Source organism: Bombina bombina, chromosome 3, assembly GCF_027579735.1.
Source record: "Bombina bombina isolate aBomBom1 chromosome 3, aBomBom1.pri, whole genome shotgun sequence".
NCBI lineage: Eukaryota > Metazoa > Chordata > Amphibia > Anura > Bombinatoridae > Bombina > Bombina bombina.
Window position 1 is genome coordinate 956275404 of NC_069501.1, and position 17698 is coordinate 956293101.

The 17698-nt window shown below is 37.9% G+C and overlaps 1 protein-coding gene across 2 annotated transcripts in view; it reads left to right on the plus strand.

The window, feature by feature from the left end:
• Nucleotides 1-7586: 7586 nt before the first annotated feature.
• The window catches only part of SLC25A30 (solute carrier family 25 member 30), a 265044-nt gene continuing 254932 nt past the window's right edge, over nt 7587-17698 (plus strand). For both annotated transcript variants that reach the window (XM_053707997.1, XM_053707998.1), the window contains exon 1: nt 7587-7668. The gene's annotated coding sequence lies outside the window, so the exon portion shown is untranslated. The remainder of the gene's footprint in view (nt 7669-17698) is intronic.

A 17698-nucleotide genomic window follows, 5' to 3' on the forward strand; every position in this document is an offset into this window, starting at 1 on the left:
TTCTCTTGGTATTCTTAATTGAAAGCTAAACCTAGGTAAGCTCATATGCTAATTTCTTAAACATTGAAGGCCGGCTCTTATGTGAATGCATAAGTTTTTGACAGTTTTTCACCACTAGAGGGTTTTAGTTCATGTGTGCCATATAGATAACATTGAGCTCACGCACCTGAAGTTACCTAGGAGTAAGCACTGATTGGCTAAAATGCAAGTCTGTCAAAAGAACTGAAATAAGGGGGCAGTTTTTAGAGGCTTAGATACAAGGTAATCACATAGGTAAAAAGTGTATTATTATAACTGTGTTGGTTATGCAAAACTGTGGAATGGGTAATAAAGGGATTATCTATCTTTTTAAAGAACAAAAATTCTGCTGTTGACTGTCCTTTTAAGCCATAAAGCTCTTCTTGTTAGGACTGTGAAAGACATATTCTTAAAATTAATCTTGATAATGTCCATAACTGCATTACAAATAAAGGAGTTAGCCATCCATAAGGCCTTAATACAGTTCTGCAAATCTTCTCCAGATTGATCAGAAGCCATCTGAGATAAAGAGTTGCGCCATAAAGCTGCGGCACCAGCTACACGTTATAGCAACTGCTGGTTTGAAAAGAAGTCCTATCTGAAAGAACAGCTTCTTGAGAGAAGAATCCATTTTGCAATACATAGGATCTCTCAAAGAGGTACTGTCTTCTAAAGGGATAGTGGTACGCTTAGTTAGAGCAGAGATAGCACCATCAACCTTGGGATAAGACTCCAAGAAAAATACATCCATGTGGATTCTAGTTTTGACTGGAATGTCCTTTTAAAATTGCATCCTCAGGCTGGATCATGAAAGCAAATGTAAACTTTGATATGAAAAAGTGCCCGGTTTTTAAAAATACTAATAAAAACAGGGGCACTTTCATTCATCAAAGTTTACATTGCAGTGGATTTTTACAAATACTTAAATCTTCTCCTGAAATGCTGGATTGCCGATCCCCCGCCTGCAGGTCCTCTGTACTTCATCAGCAATGACGAAACCGGCTTCCTCCAATCCTGGCTTCCTCCCCAGGAGCGTCCATCTGGTGAGGCCACGCTGTGATTGGAGGAAGCTGGTTTGGTCATTGCTGTGTAAGTACAGCAGGAAGAAGCAGGCAGGGGGATTGGTGATCCGGCGTTTCAGGAGAAGAAGGTATTTGTAAAATCCGCTGCAATGTAAACTTTGATGAATGAAAGTGCCCCTGATTTGAATAGTATTTTTAAAAAACCGGGCAGTATTTCATCAAAGTTTGCATTCACTTTAAAGGGAAATGAAACAAAACAATTTTCTTTTGTGGTTTAGACAGAGTATACAATTTTAGAAAAGTTTCCAATTTACTTCTATTATATTTGCTTCGTTACCATGATATTCTGTGTTGAAGAGATACCTAGGTAGGCATGTGGAGAACTACATGGCAAGAAATAGTGTTGCCATCTAGTGCTCTTGCAAATGGATACCATTCTTGCAAAACTACTGCCATATAGCGCTCCAGAAATGGTCTGGCTCCTAAGAATAAGTCCCTGTTTTTCAACAAAAGATTCCAAGAGAATGAAGAAATTTTGATAATAGAAGTAAATTGGAAATGTGTTTAAAATTGCATGCTTTGTCTGAATCATGAAAGAAGATTTTTGGGTTTCATAACCCTTTAATATTGACTTAAGAGTGATGTGAGAAATGTTACTGATACAGTACTTTTGGTAGATTATCAACTTATAGTTCAAAAATGCTACAAAAAATAAAATGAGCAGAAAAATCTAAAATTTAGCATTCTAAATTATTTTTTCGGCCATATCGCATTATTTTACTTTAAAAATTGGTATGGGGTTCAGATGAGGGCTACCAAAAATACTACAGAGTTTGTGTCTCCACTAACAAAAAGGGGAGCCATATTTTGGGGGTGTAAAGTCCCTGTTCTCCCCATAGACTTTCCCCAGCCAGCTCTGCTCACCCACATGGATACATTGTAAAAAAAAAAAAAAAAAATATTGGTGCACATCCAACCACTTAAGTCCACATATTTATAGCATATTTATATATACTTCTGTCTGCTAAATATACTTACATAGTTCAAATAAGATTGGGATAAACATCTCACAATAATATTGACTTATATTTATGTTGCAAAAAATATTGCTTAATCAGCACATCCTCCCCACCTGCTAAAGTCAATTCCAAAAAGTCAATTTTTAAGACTAAAGAGAAACACTAACAACGATGAAATTTATTCTAATCAATCCAATGAACTAAAAAAGAGATTGCTAGCCAGAGGTTACAACTCAAGTTTATTAGATAAAGCACAGGAAGATGCAAAAATGGATTGTACTTCAAAACAAATGAAATCACATAGATCTTTTTCATAAAACGTAATAGTGTTCAGTACCCCATTTTCCAACCAGTACAATGAAGTAGTTAACATCCTAAAGAAACACATTCCACTACTTAAAAATGATCCCTTAATATCCAACTCAGTGTCTAACTTTAAATTTGTTTCTAGAAAGCCAGAAACTTTGGGCTCAAAGTTGGCACCTAGTATGATACAGACCAATAATTTGTCCTCCCCCACTTGGCTACATGGCAGTAGAAGGGGAAATTACAGATGCCATAATTTCAACTGCAAAGCCTGCAAGTCGATTATTATAGGCAATAACTTCCATTCTAAAAGCACGCTGAAAACTTATGCAATCAACTTCTATGCCACTTGTAGAACCAAGTGGGTAGTATATGTACTTAACTGCAATATTTGCCAACATCAATATGTAGGCCAAACCTCTCGTGAGTTTCGAGATAGAGTTAGGGAACATTTGAAAGATGTTGAAAATTTCAATAAAAACTCAGCACTTGCCAAACACTTTAATGGTCTGCATTTAACTGGTGTTCCCAATTTTGGAGCGCAAATCATTGAAGTAGTTCACAGACCTACCAGAGGAGGGGATAGACATAAACTCCTTACAAAAAGGGAGTTATTCTGGATTCTAAAATTAGAAACCAGACACCCTAAGGGTATCAATCTGGAATGGGACATTTCTTACTTTATAGATTAATGCTCAAATATGCTCTCCTTAATTTAAAAACATATAATAATTATTATTAATAACAATCTTCAATTGCATATAGGCATTTTTTCCTATTTTTGATGCTTTCCCTTTCCAGATTGACGATTGCTAACAAAGCCAACAGCACACTTATATATATATATCATAGATCTGTAAAACAATATCCCTTATTTTCCAAAACATCCATTATTTTCCAAACATGATTTAAATTTTGCTGATTGTAGATTAATTATATACTTATATAGCTCTAACATTGCCACCATGCCCTAATGCTTGCTAACAATATTTGAATATATCGTCCTAGGTTTAGTTTCTAGCCATGGATTTGTTCAGTTCACTGTTCATTAGGCATTTTGCATTTACAAAGTTTAGATATTTAATTAGCTATATAAGTTTATAGACATACATTAATATGTATTTAATGTTTCTATCCATAACAGCCTGTTAGTATGCATACAAAGATTCTTTTGTACCTTCAATTTTATTACATTTGTTGATTTTAATATTTCTTAACATGCTGTCAGTGTTCCCTTCAGGGTGATGTCCGATTGCTGCAGTAACTGGCTGCTGATTGGACAGTGATCCCTTTAAGTACACTTCAGATATGTTTAGCACTAGCTCCTATGACTAAGCGCCACTAGGGGGCGCGAAACGCGTCAGGACTGCTACTCCTGCTTACCTGCACCTTGATGCAGCTTTTATACTTTGTTCAATAAAGATTCCCGGATTTTATCTTGCCCCTGAGTGCTCAGATCTCTGTTATTTTTGAAAAAATATTGCCTGTTAAATATGCCTTGTTGTATCTTTTGAATAGGGAGTTGACCAAATACCCCCCCCACACACACACACACACACACCCACACACACCACCCAGCCCAGGTGTGTTCCAGATAATATAATTGTAGTATACATATAAAGCTAGAGAGTTGTTTTATAATTGTTTTGGTCGCTTTGGTAGCCCTCCCACAATATGTGTGTTAAGTTGTAAACAATCTTTTTGTACAGGTTTTTATAAATTTATAATTGTTTACTGTACACAGACACTTAAAGTGAAGGTCAATTTCGATTAATTAGTGCCCGGGTTTCTAATAATCCTATTAAAAACAAGGGCACTTTAATTCATCAAAATTTACATTTCACTCCTTTTCTTCAAAAACTTACATTTTAATCCTGACAGTCGCTGCAGCGCTTCCTCCGCCCGTCGCAAGCCCTCTTCGCAGGTCCAATATGACGAACCCGGCTTCCTCCAATCACGGCGTTGCATCAGGCCATGATCCCCCGGGGGGAAAGCCGTGATTGGAGGAAGCCGGATTAATTTCTGACGTAAGAAGAGGTTTCCGATGGCCGGGGGAATCCCTGGAGCAGCTTTCAGGATTGAAAGGTAATTTTTTTTAAGAAAAGGAGTGAAATGTTAATTTTGATAAATTAATGTGCCCTTGTTTTAATAGGTTTATTAAAAACCGTGCACTAATTCATTGAAATTGACCTTCACTTTCAAGCAGCCCTGTCAGTACCCACTGTACAAACTGCTGAGAAAATAATACTCACACAGCACAGCCTTAAAGGGCAGGATAGCACCTGGTAACACAGTCTTAAAGGGACAGACAAAAAACAAGGGACAGATCACAGTGATGTTCACGCAGGGCAACCTTAAAGGGCACCTCTGCACCTGTGCACCCAGTCTTAAAGGGACGGATCACAGTAATGTTCACACAGCACAACCTTAAAAGTTAGCTCGGCACCTACTCACACAGTCTTAAAGGGGCAGGCCCACATAACTTTTAATGGGTAAACATGCACAGTTTTAAATGGAGCGATAGTATGCATCCACACGTGATGAACGAAGCCTTAAAGGGACACTAGCATTAAAGGGACAGATCACAGTAATGTTCATGCAGCGTAACCTTAAAGGGCAGCTTGACACCTGCACACAAAGTCTTAAAGGGACAGATCACAGTAATGTTAACGTAGCGCAACCTTAAAGGGCAGCTCGACACCTGCTCACACAGTTTTAAAGGGGAAGCCACACACAACCTTTAGTGAGTAAACACGCACAGGTTTAAAGGGAGCGATAGTATGCATCCACACATGATGCACGCAGCCTTAAAGGGACTTTATAGTGTGAGCTATTCCTTTAAGGCTGTGTGCGTTGCGTGCAGATGTATACTATTATCGCTCCCTTTCAGACTGTTCATGTGGTGTGACTTTACCCACTAAAAGATGTGTGTGCCTGCACCTTCAAGACTGTGTAAAATAAAATGAGCAGCACCTTGAGACCCTTATGGGTGATTAGCCACGCTTTACAAGTACCCAATACATACATACGTGTGAGCAGGCAGTGAGCTGCCCTTTAAGGCTGCGCTAGGTGTGCATGGTGTAAGCTGATCCTTTAATGCTGTGGGTGTATGGTGCAAGTTGTCCTTTTAAAGACTGTGAGTGCGTTGTGTGTGTGTGCATGTGCACCTGTCCCTTTAAGGCTGTGTGTGTTGCGTGTGGATGCATACTATCGGTCCCTTTAAAACTGTGCGTGTTTACCCACTAAAGGTTCTGTGTGCCTGCCCCTTTAAAACTGTGAGCGCAGGTGCCGAGCTGCCCTTTAAGGTTGTGCTGGATGAACATTACTGTGATCTGTCCCTTTAAGATTGTGTGCGCAGATGCCGAGCAGCCCTTTAAGGTTGCGCTGCGTGAGCATTACAGTGATCTGTCCCTTTAATGCTGTGTGCTTGTGGTGCAAGTTATCCGTTTAAAGGCTGTGAGTGCTCTGTGTGTTTGTGCATGTGCCACTGTCCTGTTAAGACAGAGCATCCCTTTAAGGCTGCGTGTATCATGTGTGGATACATACTATCGCTCCCTTTAAAACTGTGTGTGTTTACCCACTAAAGGTTGTATGTGCCTGCCCTATTAAGAATGTGTGCACAGGTGCCGAGCTGCCCTTTAAGGTTGCGCCGTGTAAACATTACTGTGATCTGTCCCTTTAACCTCTTAAGGACATATGACGGAATTATTCCGTCATAAAACAATTGAGCAAACTGAAAGCTGTGTCCTTAAAGGGTTAAGACTGTGTGCGCAGGTGCCGAGCTGCCCTTTAAAGTTGTGCTGTGTGAACATTACTGAGATCTGTCCCTTTAAGACGGTGTGCGTGTGGTGCTAGTTGACCCTTTCAAGGGTGTGTTTTTTGTCTGTCCCTTTAAGACTGTGTTACCAGGCGCTATCCTGCCCTTTAAGGCTGTGCTGTGTGAGTATTATTTTCTCAGCAGTTTGTACAGTGGGTACTGACAGGGCTGCTTTAAATGGATACTGAACCCACTTTTTTTCTTTAACTTTTCAGATACAGCATACAATTTGAAGGAACTTTCTAATTTACATCTGTTATCAATTTTCTTCATTCTCTTGGTATCTTTATTTGAAAAAGCAGGAATGTAAGCTTATGAGCCAGCCCATCTTTGGTTCAGCTAAATGTAGCCACCAATCAGTAAGTGCTATCCAGGGTACAGAACCAAAAATGGTCTGGCTCGTAAGCTTACATTCCTGCTTTTTTAAATAAAGATATCAAGAGAACAAAGAAAAATTGATAATAGGAGTAAATTAGAAAGTTGCTTAAAATTGCATGCTCTGTCTGAATCATGAAAGAAAAACATTGGGTTGTGTATCCCTTTAAGTGTCTGTGTACAGTAAATAATTACAAATGTATAAAAACGTGTAGGCTGAGGGTTTGATACAATGTAAACAGAGCTGGCTGGGGAAAGTCTATGGGGAGTAGAACAGGGACTTTACACCCCGAAATATGGCTCCCCTTTTTGTTAGTAGGGACACAAACTCTGTAGTATTGTTGGTAGCCCTCATCTGAACCCCCATACCAATTTTTAATGCGATATGGCAGAGAAAATAATTTAGAATGCTAAACTCATATTTTACCGCAGTTAGTTGGTTACTTGTAGTACTCCAAATGCAAATTATCTGCACTGAAAAATTAATACAATTGGATTTGTGAGCGCGCATTGATTTAACGTTTGCATTTTGTAAATAACAGAGTCTGCTTTCGTGTATATAGTTGTTTTACTTTCATAAACGTCATGACTAGGGTTAATTTTTTAGTTTTCCTTATTTTAGTAATGAGTTCCGTTTTATTCTTATCCACGATAGTCGGGTAATAATAGCGGTCAGACTGCTCTTTATTTACAATAAACAGCACGAATTGCCCCCGTGTTACGTAGTTGGTCTTGAAATCTCGTGCTTACTACAGTCGGCATTTGAATGACAACATTGACATTTTCAACTCTAAGTCCAGCCCACCACGGGTTAAACACGCCCTTCACACTGCGATCACTCTGCCTTCACGTGCCCGTGCAGCACAGCCCCCTGCTGTTCATTCTCCAATCGGATCTTTTAGCAGCCGGCATGTGGGAGGACTGAACCACCACAGACACATTAGCGGTGGTAGGTGGCTGTTGCGGGCGTGACCAAACAAGTACTTGGAGGCGGGGCAGTGGGCGTGACCACATGCCTCGAGTCATTGGGTACATTATACACAGTACACACTTGGTTTTTATTTCCCTTTGGCTAGAGTCGCTGCAAGGCCCGTGTGCCCATATCCCGCCGGTATGTATATATCTTTATGTGAGTGGTAGAAACCAAGATTAATGAGTAGGTTCATGGGCACCGCTGTAGTTAACTCGTTATATGTTTTATGAGACTGGAGGGCGCGCACCTACCATGTGTTACGCGCAGGGTACTATTCAAGTGAGCTACGGTGGCTTGTCAGCCTATATATAGATATGCCCGGTTTCTGTTCACATAAATCACTACAGCTTTTTAACCGCCCGTTCCATCCGCTACAGTTAGTTTAAATATCATATTTTATGAAGAATATTTATAGTTGACCTCTAAATTAAACGGATTAAAGTGGCATACACTGTTTTTTCCAGTTATTACACTGCCTAGCATTTGCCGGGTGCAAGTGCATGTAGTAAGGGCAAGAAGCTTTGTCAAATACAAATAACTAATTCATTACACTTAAAGGGATTTACAAAGTACGTCATACCAGTATCTGAGCCCCATTTAGGGCTTTAATCAAGCTTACATGTAACTGTATCTGGTGCTAATGCACAGCAGCATATAGTATTGTGCCTGCCCCTCACCAAGATTCAGGTTGGTTTAAAGATGCACTGTAATGCCCATGCAATGTACTTACTGTTGGTTATCGATGTTTGAACGCAAATAAGTTACAAACTGCATACGTCACAGTAAATTCAACATATTCTGTGATACCAGTTACAAGATGTCAGAAGTATGTTGCCTATATGCAACTTCCTGAAATGCTTTTCACATGTTGCTAGTGAATATCTCGCATCAATTGGCACTTATCCCAAAGGAGTATTTTCTACGGCATAAACTTAAGCTTGTGCTTTTCTAGCTCATTCAGACCCTCGCTGAAAGGGCACGGCAGGCACCTATAGCAATCAAGACAGTCCCATTTGGTGTTCTGCTCTATTTTAGTCTACATTTAGATGAAATTCAAAGGGAGTCTGACATTTCAAACTGCTTCACTTTATTTTGATGCTAATTTGGGGATTTTTTAGTTTGTTATAATGACAGTTTTCTTTTTACAGTTGTGCACATTCTGTTATTGTATCCTTATCTTTATAAAAAAAAAATGTAAAAAAATAGTTAGGTTATGAAAAGGTCTTTTCATAATAACCTCAACTCTCCTTGGTGTGTTTTTTTTTTTTAACACATCACAGGATTATTACTTAATCACAACCTGCTTTATCGCTCACTTCAATGTAGAGCAATCCCAAACTGGATAAAGCTGTTGGTTGGAAACTTGCTATACATTTCAGATGTCTAAATCATGAGTTTTGTTTTTACTGTCCCTTTAATCTGCAAGTTGATAAATTGGAGACCTTTTCATATCTAGTTTACTCAAAAATAAGAGCAGTGGTAAAATATTTCTATTTATTGAGATTTGCTACTCAAAGTTGTCCACAGGTTTCAAGATTATTTAAGGGACACTAAACCCAAATGTTTTCTTTCATGATTCAGATAGAGCATGCAATTTTAAGCAACTTTCTAATTTACTCCTATTATCAAATTTTCTTCATTCTCTTGCTATCTTTATTTAAAAAGCAGGAATGTGATGCATAGGAGCCTCCCCATTTTTGGTTGAGAAACTGGGTTATACTTGCTTATTGGTGGGTAAATGTAAGCCTCCAATAAGCAAGCACTATCCATGGTGCTGAACCTAAAATGGACTGGCTGCTAAGATTTTTGTTCCTGCTTTTAAAATAAAGATAGCAAGAGAATGACGAAAATTTTGATAATAGGAGTAAATTAGAAAGTTGCTTAAAATTTCATGCTCTATCTGAATCATGAAATAATTTTTTTTGGTTCAGTGTCTCTTTAAAGGTTCAGTTTTGTGATTATTGTTCTTTTTAGCTCTTCTTGCATCAAATTGTTGCTAGTATAACTTCATAAGTTAAGGAAACTCTGGTGCCTGTTAAAATACTGTTCTGGTCCTTCATGTCTGGGGAGAGGTACAGGGGGTCACTGCTCTAATGCATTAAAGTGCTTTCTTATTGCTCCTGAAAGGGGTTAAACACAGAATGCTCTGTGTTAGAGCATTTTATTGCGAAATTGCTTGCATATAACCTTTTTATTCCTTGTGAATAGGTTAGAGACAGTGTACTGTAAAATTGGCTTGTTTTCAATGACTTTTTATAACAGTAGAGGAGTATGAAATGTATGGTAAATTGTCATTTTATGTGCTGAGCTTGCTTAATTCAGATCTCCTTCTTTTATAGCTTTCTATACACGCTACCTTATCTTATCTCATCTGTCTATACCAAAACCCAACATTTTATTACTTATCTCCCTCCCCCCACACTAGGAGTGTAATTTCTGCTGCTAGCTATGTTTTTGTATTGCAAATATTGAAAGGGACAGTAACACCAAAATTAAAGGGACACTAAACTCCATTTTATTTTATGATTCAGAGCATGCAATTTTAACCCCTTAAGGACCAAGGCCATTTTTCAATTTCTTTCCCTTAAGGACCAGGGCTATTTTTACATTTCTGCGGTGTTTGTGTTTAGCTGTAATTTTCCTCTTACTCATTTACTGTACCCACACATATTATATACCGTTTTTCTCGCCACTAAATGGACTTTCTAAAGATACCATTATTTTCATCATATCTTATAATTTACTATTAAAAATATTATAAAATATGAGGAAAAAATGGAAAAAAACACACTTTTTCTAACTTTGACCCCCAAAATCTGTTACACATCTACAACCACCAAAAAACAACCATGCTAAATAGTTTCTAAAATTTGTCCTGAGTTTAGAAATACCCAATGTTAACATGTTCTTTGCTTTATTTGCAAGTTATAGGGCAATAAATACAAGTAGCACTTTGCTATTTCAAAACCACTTTTTTTCAAAATGAGCGCTAGTTACATTGGAACCTTGATATCTGTCAGGAATACCTAAATATCCCTTGACATGTATATATTTTTTTTAGAAGACATCCCAAAGTATTGATCTAGGCCCATTTTGGTATATTTCATGCCACCATTTCACCGCCAACTGCGATCAAATACATTTTTTTTTTCAATTTTTCACAATTTTTTTTACAAACTTTAGGTTTCTCACAGAAATTATTTACAAACAACTTGTGCAATTATGGCATAAATGTTTGTAAATGCTTCTCTGGGATCCCCTTTGTTCAGAAATAGCAGACTTATATGGCTTTGACGTTGCTTTTTGGTAATTAGAAGGCTGCTAAATGCCACTGCGCACCACACGTGTTTTATGCACAGCAGTGAAGGGGTTAATTAGGGAGCATGTAGGGAGCTTGTAGAGTTAATTTTAGCTTAAGTGTAGTGTAGTAGACAACCCAAAGTATTGATCTAGGCCCATTTTGGTATATTTAATGCCACCATTTCACCGCCAAATGCGATCAAATTTAAAAAAAACGTAATTTTTTTCGCAATTTTAGGTTTCTCACTGAAATTATTTACAAACAGCTTGTGCAATTATGGCACAAATGGTTGTAAATGCTTCTCTGGTATCCCCTTTGTTCAGAAATAGCAGACATATATGGCTTTGGCGTTGCTTTCTGGTAATTAGAATGCCGCTAAATGCTGCTGCGCATCACACGTGTATTATGTCTAGCAGTGAAGGAGTTAATTAGGGATCTTGTAGGGAGCTTGCAGGGTTAATTTTACCTTTAGTGTAGAGATCAGCCTCCCACCTTACACATCAGACCCCCTGATCCCTCCCAAACAGCTCTCTTCCCTCCCCCACCCCACAATTGTCCCCGCCATCTTAAGTACTGGCAGAAAGTCTGCCAGTACTAAAATAAAAGGTATCTTTACTTTTTTTTCTTCTTTTTTTTTGGGAGCATATTTACATATGCTGCTGTATAACATCCCTCTTAGCCCCAAACCTCCCTGATCCCCCCCCCCCCCCCCCCAAACAGCTCTCTAACCCTCCCCCTCTACATTATTGGGAGCCATCTTGGGTACTGTATATTTTTTTTTTATTTTCCCCACTTTTCTGTAGTGTAGCTACCCCCACCCCCTCCCAGATCACTTCAATTAACTTATTTAAACCTATTTATTCCCCCCTCTCTCCCTCTAAATAGAAACCACACTGTTCCATAGTGTAATGGTTCCCACCCGCTCCCTCCCCGTGCACGCGCCCGCCCGCCTCCCCTGTGCACACGCGCGCGTCCGTGCGAGCCCCCCCAGCAATCCCGCCCACCGGTAAGCCATCGATCGCCGCCCACCCGCCTCCCACGTCTGCTCCCACCCACCAATGATCGCGGCATCGATGTCCGGTGCAGAGAGGGCCACAGAGTGGCTCTCTCTGCATCGGATGGGGAAAAATGTTATTGCAGTGATGCCTCGATATCGAGGCATCACTACTATAACCGGAAAGCGGCTGGAAGCGATCAGGATCGCTTCCATCCGCTTTCAACCCCAACGTCGTACAGGGTACGTCGCTGGTCTTTAAAGACCAGTTTGTGCAAGACGTACCCTGTACGACGCGTGTCGTTAAGGGGTTAAACAACTTTCCAGTTTACTAGAACAGTTTTTTAACAGGAATCAGTTTCCTGATCATTGTCTCACCAGATGTGCTCATCTACCTCCCAGTAGTGCATTGCTGCTCCTTCAACAAAGGAAACCAAGATAATGAAGCAAAAGGGACACCATAAGCAAACGCAGCTATTTCAGATACCAAAATGCACTACTGGGACCTAGCTGATAAGAGTGTGTTATTTTTGCAGGTTTTTTTTGCCCATTTAATTAACACAAAAACAAAGTGCATTTCATTCTAGCCTTAGGTAGTAATGAGTTGCTCAACAAGCATTTTTCTCACCGTACTGCACTACACTGTGATGTCTTTGACTACACTAACTCATCCAAACTTATATGGGTGGCTGCAACAAAGAGTGAATTGAGCTGATGTTTTTGTATAAGCAAGACATGCATTTTTTAATGTTTATTTTTTTAATTAGCAAAAAGACTTATTGTCACAATAGTAGCAATGCATTATAGTTTGTGTTCATGTTACTTTTCTACTTAAAGGGACACTCAGGTTAAATTAAATTTTCATGATTCAGATACAGCATGTAATTTTAAACAACTTTCCAATTTACTTCCATTAAAAAAAATGTGCACATTCTCTTTTATATTTACAATTTTTGAATCACCAGATCCTACTGAGCATGTGCAAGAATTCAGACTATACGTATATGCATTTGTGATTGGCTGATTGCTATCACATGGTACAAGGGGAGTGGAAATATACATAACTTTGAAATTTGTTATAAAAAAATCTACTACTCATTTGAAGTTCAGACTAAGTGCTATTGCATTGTCTTGTTATCTTGCATTTGTTGATTATGCAAATCTAATGTGTTGACTGGTCCTTTAATGGGACATTTTATAAGCATAGTATTGTTTGTCTACCTCCCTCTAGTCATGTGTTAAAATATAGTTTTAACTGCATTCCACTGCTGACATGTGTTTGCATATGTGCAGCAACTCTTTTAGATAAACAGTGAGAATGAATTTCAAAATAACCATATTTTTAATTAATTGCAGTTATGCTTTCATGCATCTGTGTGAAATACCGGACATATACTTTAAAGCTGATGATTAGTGTTACTTTTAACATGTAGCTTTTTCATACTGTTGTTCATGTGACTCAGGGCCGGGTGATCTAAAGGTCTCTGGGCTGGCGAGATGATTAAAGAATACTCACCAGTCCTATTTCCCTGGTGGAATGATCTAAAGCTAAGTACCATATACTGCATTTTGGTATGGGGAGGAGATGTCCACAATAAAATTTGTAGTAAATGAACATTTGAACCATTCATACAAAAATACACAGAAATAAATGTATTAAGTTGCATCAAAAATTGTAAACATTTTTCACCAAAAATAATTTTATCAAAAATGTAAAATCTGTATGTAAATTACTCAGGAATAAATCGTATTAAATATACACAGCGAAAATCATAATTTAAAGGGACAGTATACACCAATTTTCATATGATTGCATGTAATAGATACTACTATAAAGACTAATATGCACAGATATTTATATAAAAATCCAGTATAAAACGTTTAAAAACGTACTTAGAAGCTCCCAATTTAGCTTTGTTAAAAAGGTAGCTAGAACACCCACTACAAGTGGGGAAAAACAGACCCCCCCCCCCCTTCCTCTGCATATGAAAAGACCCTTTACACAAACAGGAACAAGTTGGAGTAGGTATATGTCGGTATTCTCCTAAAACTTTGGGGCTTGGTTAGGAGTCTGAAAATCAAAACAATGTTATTTAAAAATAAGCAAATCTATACGGATAAAAAAAACAAACTGTAAGGGCTATAAAATGGATCATCTACAAAACATTTATGCAAAGAAAAATTGAGTGTAAAATGTCCCTTTAAGTACAGTTGATGCGCAACCCCCCCCCCCCCCCCCCCCAGAAATTCATACTTTTAAGTCCAAATTACAGTGTAAGTTTTTTTTTTTCCGGAAGGTTGGCTGAACGTGGGTGTTCCATGGGTGTATATGTAATTGTCTCTATAATTGCAGCGCAATTCTGAAAAGGTTTTCGTACTACAGATCTCACAGCTTTTTCTCTCCAACTAAAATGTGGCAAGATTTTCGCAAAATACTTATAACACTAAAAATAAATAGAAAAACACATGCATTTGAAAATATAGGCGACTGTAAAGTGCTATACACAGAAAGCAGTGTAATGTAATTTATATTGGCTGCAGGATTTAATTTTTAAAGTGCCCCCCCTCTCAATAATTCTACCAGGGCAGCCCCTACGATAGCCGTTGAGAAAACACATCTGAAATTGCGAGGTTTAGCTAATCGGGCCCTCCGTATTGACAATATGCTGTAATGTACAAGCTGCAGATCACATTTGCTTGTGTGCCCTTGTTTTGTATCTCAAAAAAGTTTTCTAGTTTAACAAGTCGGCTCTAGGCTTTAGTTTAACGAAGCCTGCATTTTTGTTAAAAGCCTGCAGCAAAGATTATAAACAGGTTTTCTGTCTTCCCAGACTGGCCAGAGTTTTGCTACATTCATGTGGTGCTAAAATTTTAAAATGTACTGTACAAAGCTGTTGAATGTAGCATCAATAGTGTAAAGTCCCAAACAGTTTGAAATGCCAGAGATGTGGTTAGGTGGTATTATAGAATATTAAAATATATAGCTTTTGCTAAAGCCAAATTTGTCCAAAGTTATAAGTTAAAATGCTATGTGTATTGAATGATGCACACTGTAAAGATGAAGGGAACATTATCAGAGCCCTGGACCGAGCTGGAATGTCACTTATTTGCCTAGCTGTCAACTGATCTTAAAGGGACAGTCACAAAAATTTTAATTTCAATCACGTGCATGCATATATATATATATATTTTTTTTTTATTAATATGAGCTGCAATAACTAATTGATTATGAGATTTGTTGACAACTATTTTCATAATCTATTAGTTGGTCTGTGCACAGCACCAGCTGCTTCACTACAATGACCTCGTGCACATGGTATTGTGTTTTATAGTTATACCCTTAGCCTAAAGGACATCTACAGACGTTTACTTTTCACTTTTTCAGGACAGTATAAGTTTACAGCTACTCCTGGCTTATGTGCAACCAAGAAATAAAATAGGAGTCATCATTTGGATTGTTTATATTAAATCAGGTGATTTGGGGCTATGCTTTGCATGATATAGTGCAGCGCTTGTTATTTACACCTAGCCCTAGATTGATGGGATTTGTTATTTGAATTGATGTGCACTATCTGTTTGCACAATTATTAGCGGATCGCTTGCTATTGCTGATTATATGTACTCTATATAGATAAATGTGTAAGGCTTTGTCCTGTTATTGATATATATCAAGTTCTTAGCGGTTTTGACTTTTTAATTGTAATATGTACCAATTTCAACCTCTAAGTATTTGTTATTTTAGGAGCGGACTAGATATTTTCCCCCTAACCTTATAGCTGGTTATTTACCATTGCATATACATATTTTTATGTTAGAATGAAGTCCAGGTTTACTTTAAGAGACACCTTGCATTGGTGTAGAGTTAGCAAAGATAAATATCCTACCTTTGTGAAATTGGCAAAACCCTACTAATGCATCTCAGGCACCTCAACAACATCTGAACACCTCTTATCTAGCTGCAGGTAAAATAGCTGAAAAAAGTGCCTGCTCAGCCAAGAACATGTGATCATGTTGGCATTTTTTGCATTTCAATGCAAATTTTCTAAAAGGTGGTATGTGATAGTCTACCTCTTGTGAAACAGTTTGTGGTGGTGTTTTGCTTATATAAAAACCGTTGCGTTAGCGTTGTAAAGTTTTAGTCTGAAGTTTATATTTGTAACTCAGTATGTGGATTGTATTTTAAATATAGGAGAAACATTTTTTTTGTTCAGATTAATAAAAAAAATAATCGGCCGATTTAATAGATTATGAAAATAATCGTTGGTTGCAGCCTTAATTAATATGTATTTTCCCTGCTTTTCATGTAAGTTACACTCGCATCCCCAGAGAGACTGGAATTTTTTCTGTGGGATGCAGAACCTGACATGCTGCCCAGTGATTGGTTGATATGTGCAGGAGCGTGTATATATCTTAGTAATTGTATATCTTAGTAATTGGCCACAGCAAAGGAAATAAGAGGCTTTTCAAGAGGTGTGTCCTAGACTTGCAAAACAATGCATATTAAGATTTCATATGTTTTTGATACATTTATTTTGTTTGCACATCTGTGCAAATCCAGAGCTTTGTGTGTGTTGTATTTTCACTGCTGGCGAGGCCATTTTTGGCGTTCGTTGCTAAACAAGTGTCAAATGCATGTCTAGTTCACAGAACACTATTGGGATCTGAAGAAATGTTAAGGTAAAATTTCCCTTTTTTGCACAGATGTCCGGGTGATATTTTCTACTCGGCTTTGGACAGTTAAACTGCATTACTTTAAATGGATTTAGTATATGGGTATGTCCCTTTAATAGCAGAGATCTTAGTCTTCCCAATTTTCTACAGGGAACAGGTAACTTTCATGCAAAGATAAAAGAAAATGTCTTAATACTTTGTCTTCTAAAATATCATAGTCTCTGTAATATTGGACATAAAGTATAGGGTGCCATATCAGTCACTTGTGGATATTATTTATATGGTCTTTCTCAGTTTCTGGCATTTTTTTATTTACTTAGCAAACCACTCTACGGTGTGTATGATATCCAGTAAGTGTTTTACATTTTTATTGCTCATCAGTAAGGCCAAAAGTGGGCATCTGAGCTGAGTTTCAGAACGTAAATGCAGGCATTTCAGTATTTTTGGCGTTGCAGGAGAAAATGTCTTATGCCTTCCCTTGTCACATTGTTGGCATACTTTTTCTTTTGGTTTCCTTGTTTTTCTGTGTTTGCCAGTCTTTGTATGCTATTGAAAACAAGTTTAAATATCACCTGAACATCTCTATGTAAAAAAGAAAGATATTTTATCTTAAAATGTCCTAAGTATTCACACCCCATTGTAAAGGACTTTAAGCAGCAAATCAGTATGTCTGTCCTGGGATAGGCAAGGGAGTGAGCTTCATGCACACTCCTTATTTCCTTATTCAATTTAAGGAAGTCTACTATGAAATCTCATGACAGTCAAGTGAAATCTCATGAGATCACAGTAAAAGAGTTCATGACCTCAGCACTGTTGATGCTGATTGGCTGCTGTTCATTTCTTTTTTTTTTTTCTTTTTTTTTTTTTTTTTTTTAAACCTGCAGCTGGACAGCAGCTGAAGTATAACTTTCTACACTGGACTTACTCTGGTGAGCTGAGGAAGTTGAGGTAAAATATCCTCCTTTTTTACATAGATGCTCAGGTGATATTTTCCTGTCCGCTTTTTACAGTTACACTGCATCAGTTTTAAGTGATTTTAGCATATGAGTATTATGCCCCTTTAAGACAAACTGTTTAGTAGCACAGGATTGTTAATTTTTTTTTTTATTTCCAAAATCATTGGCCAGAACCACACCATAGTGGGAGGATTGAGGTTTACAACTTTTAATATGTATTTAGTATTTCAGCTATTGTTTTGCAGG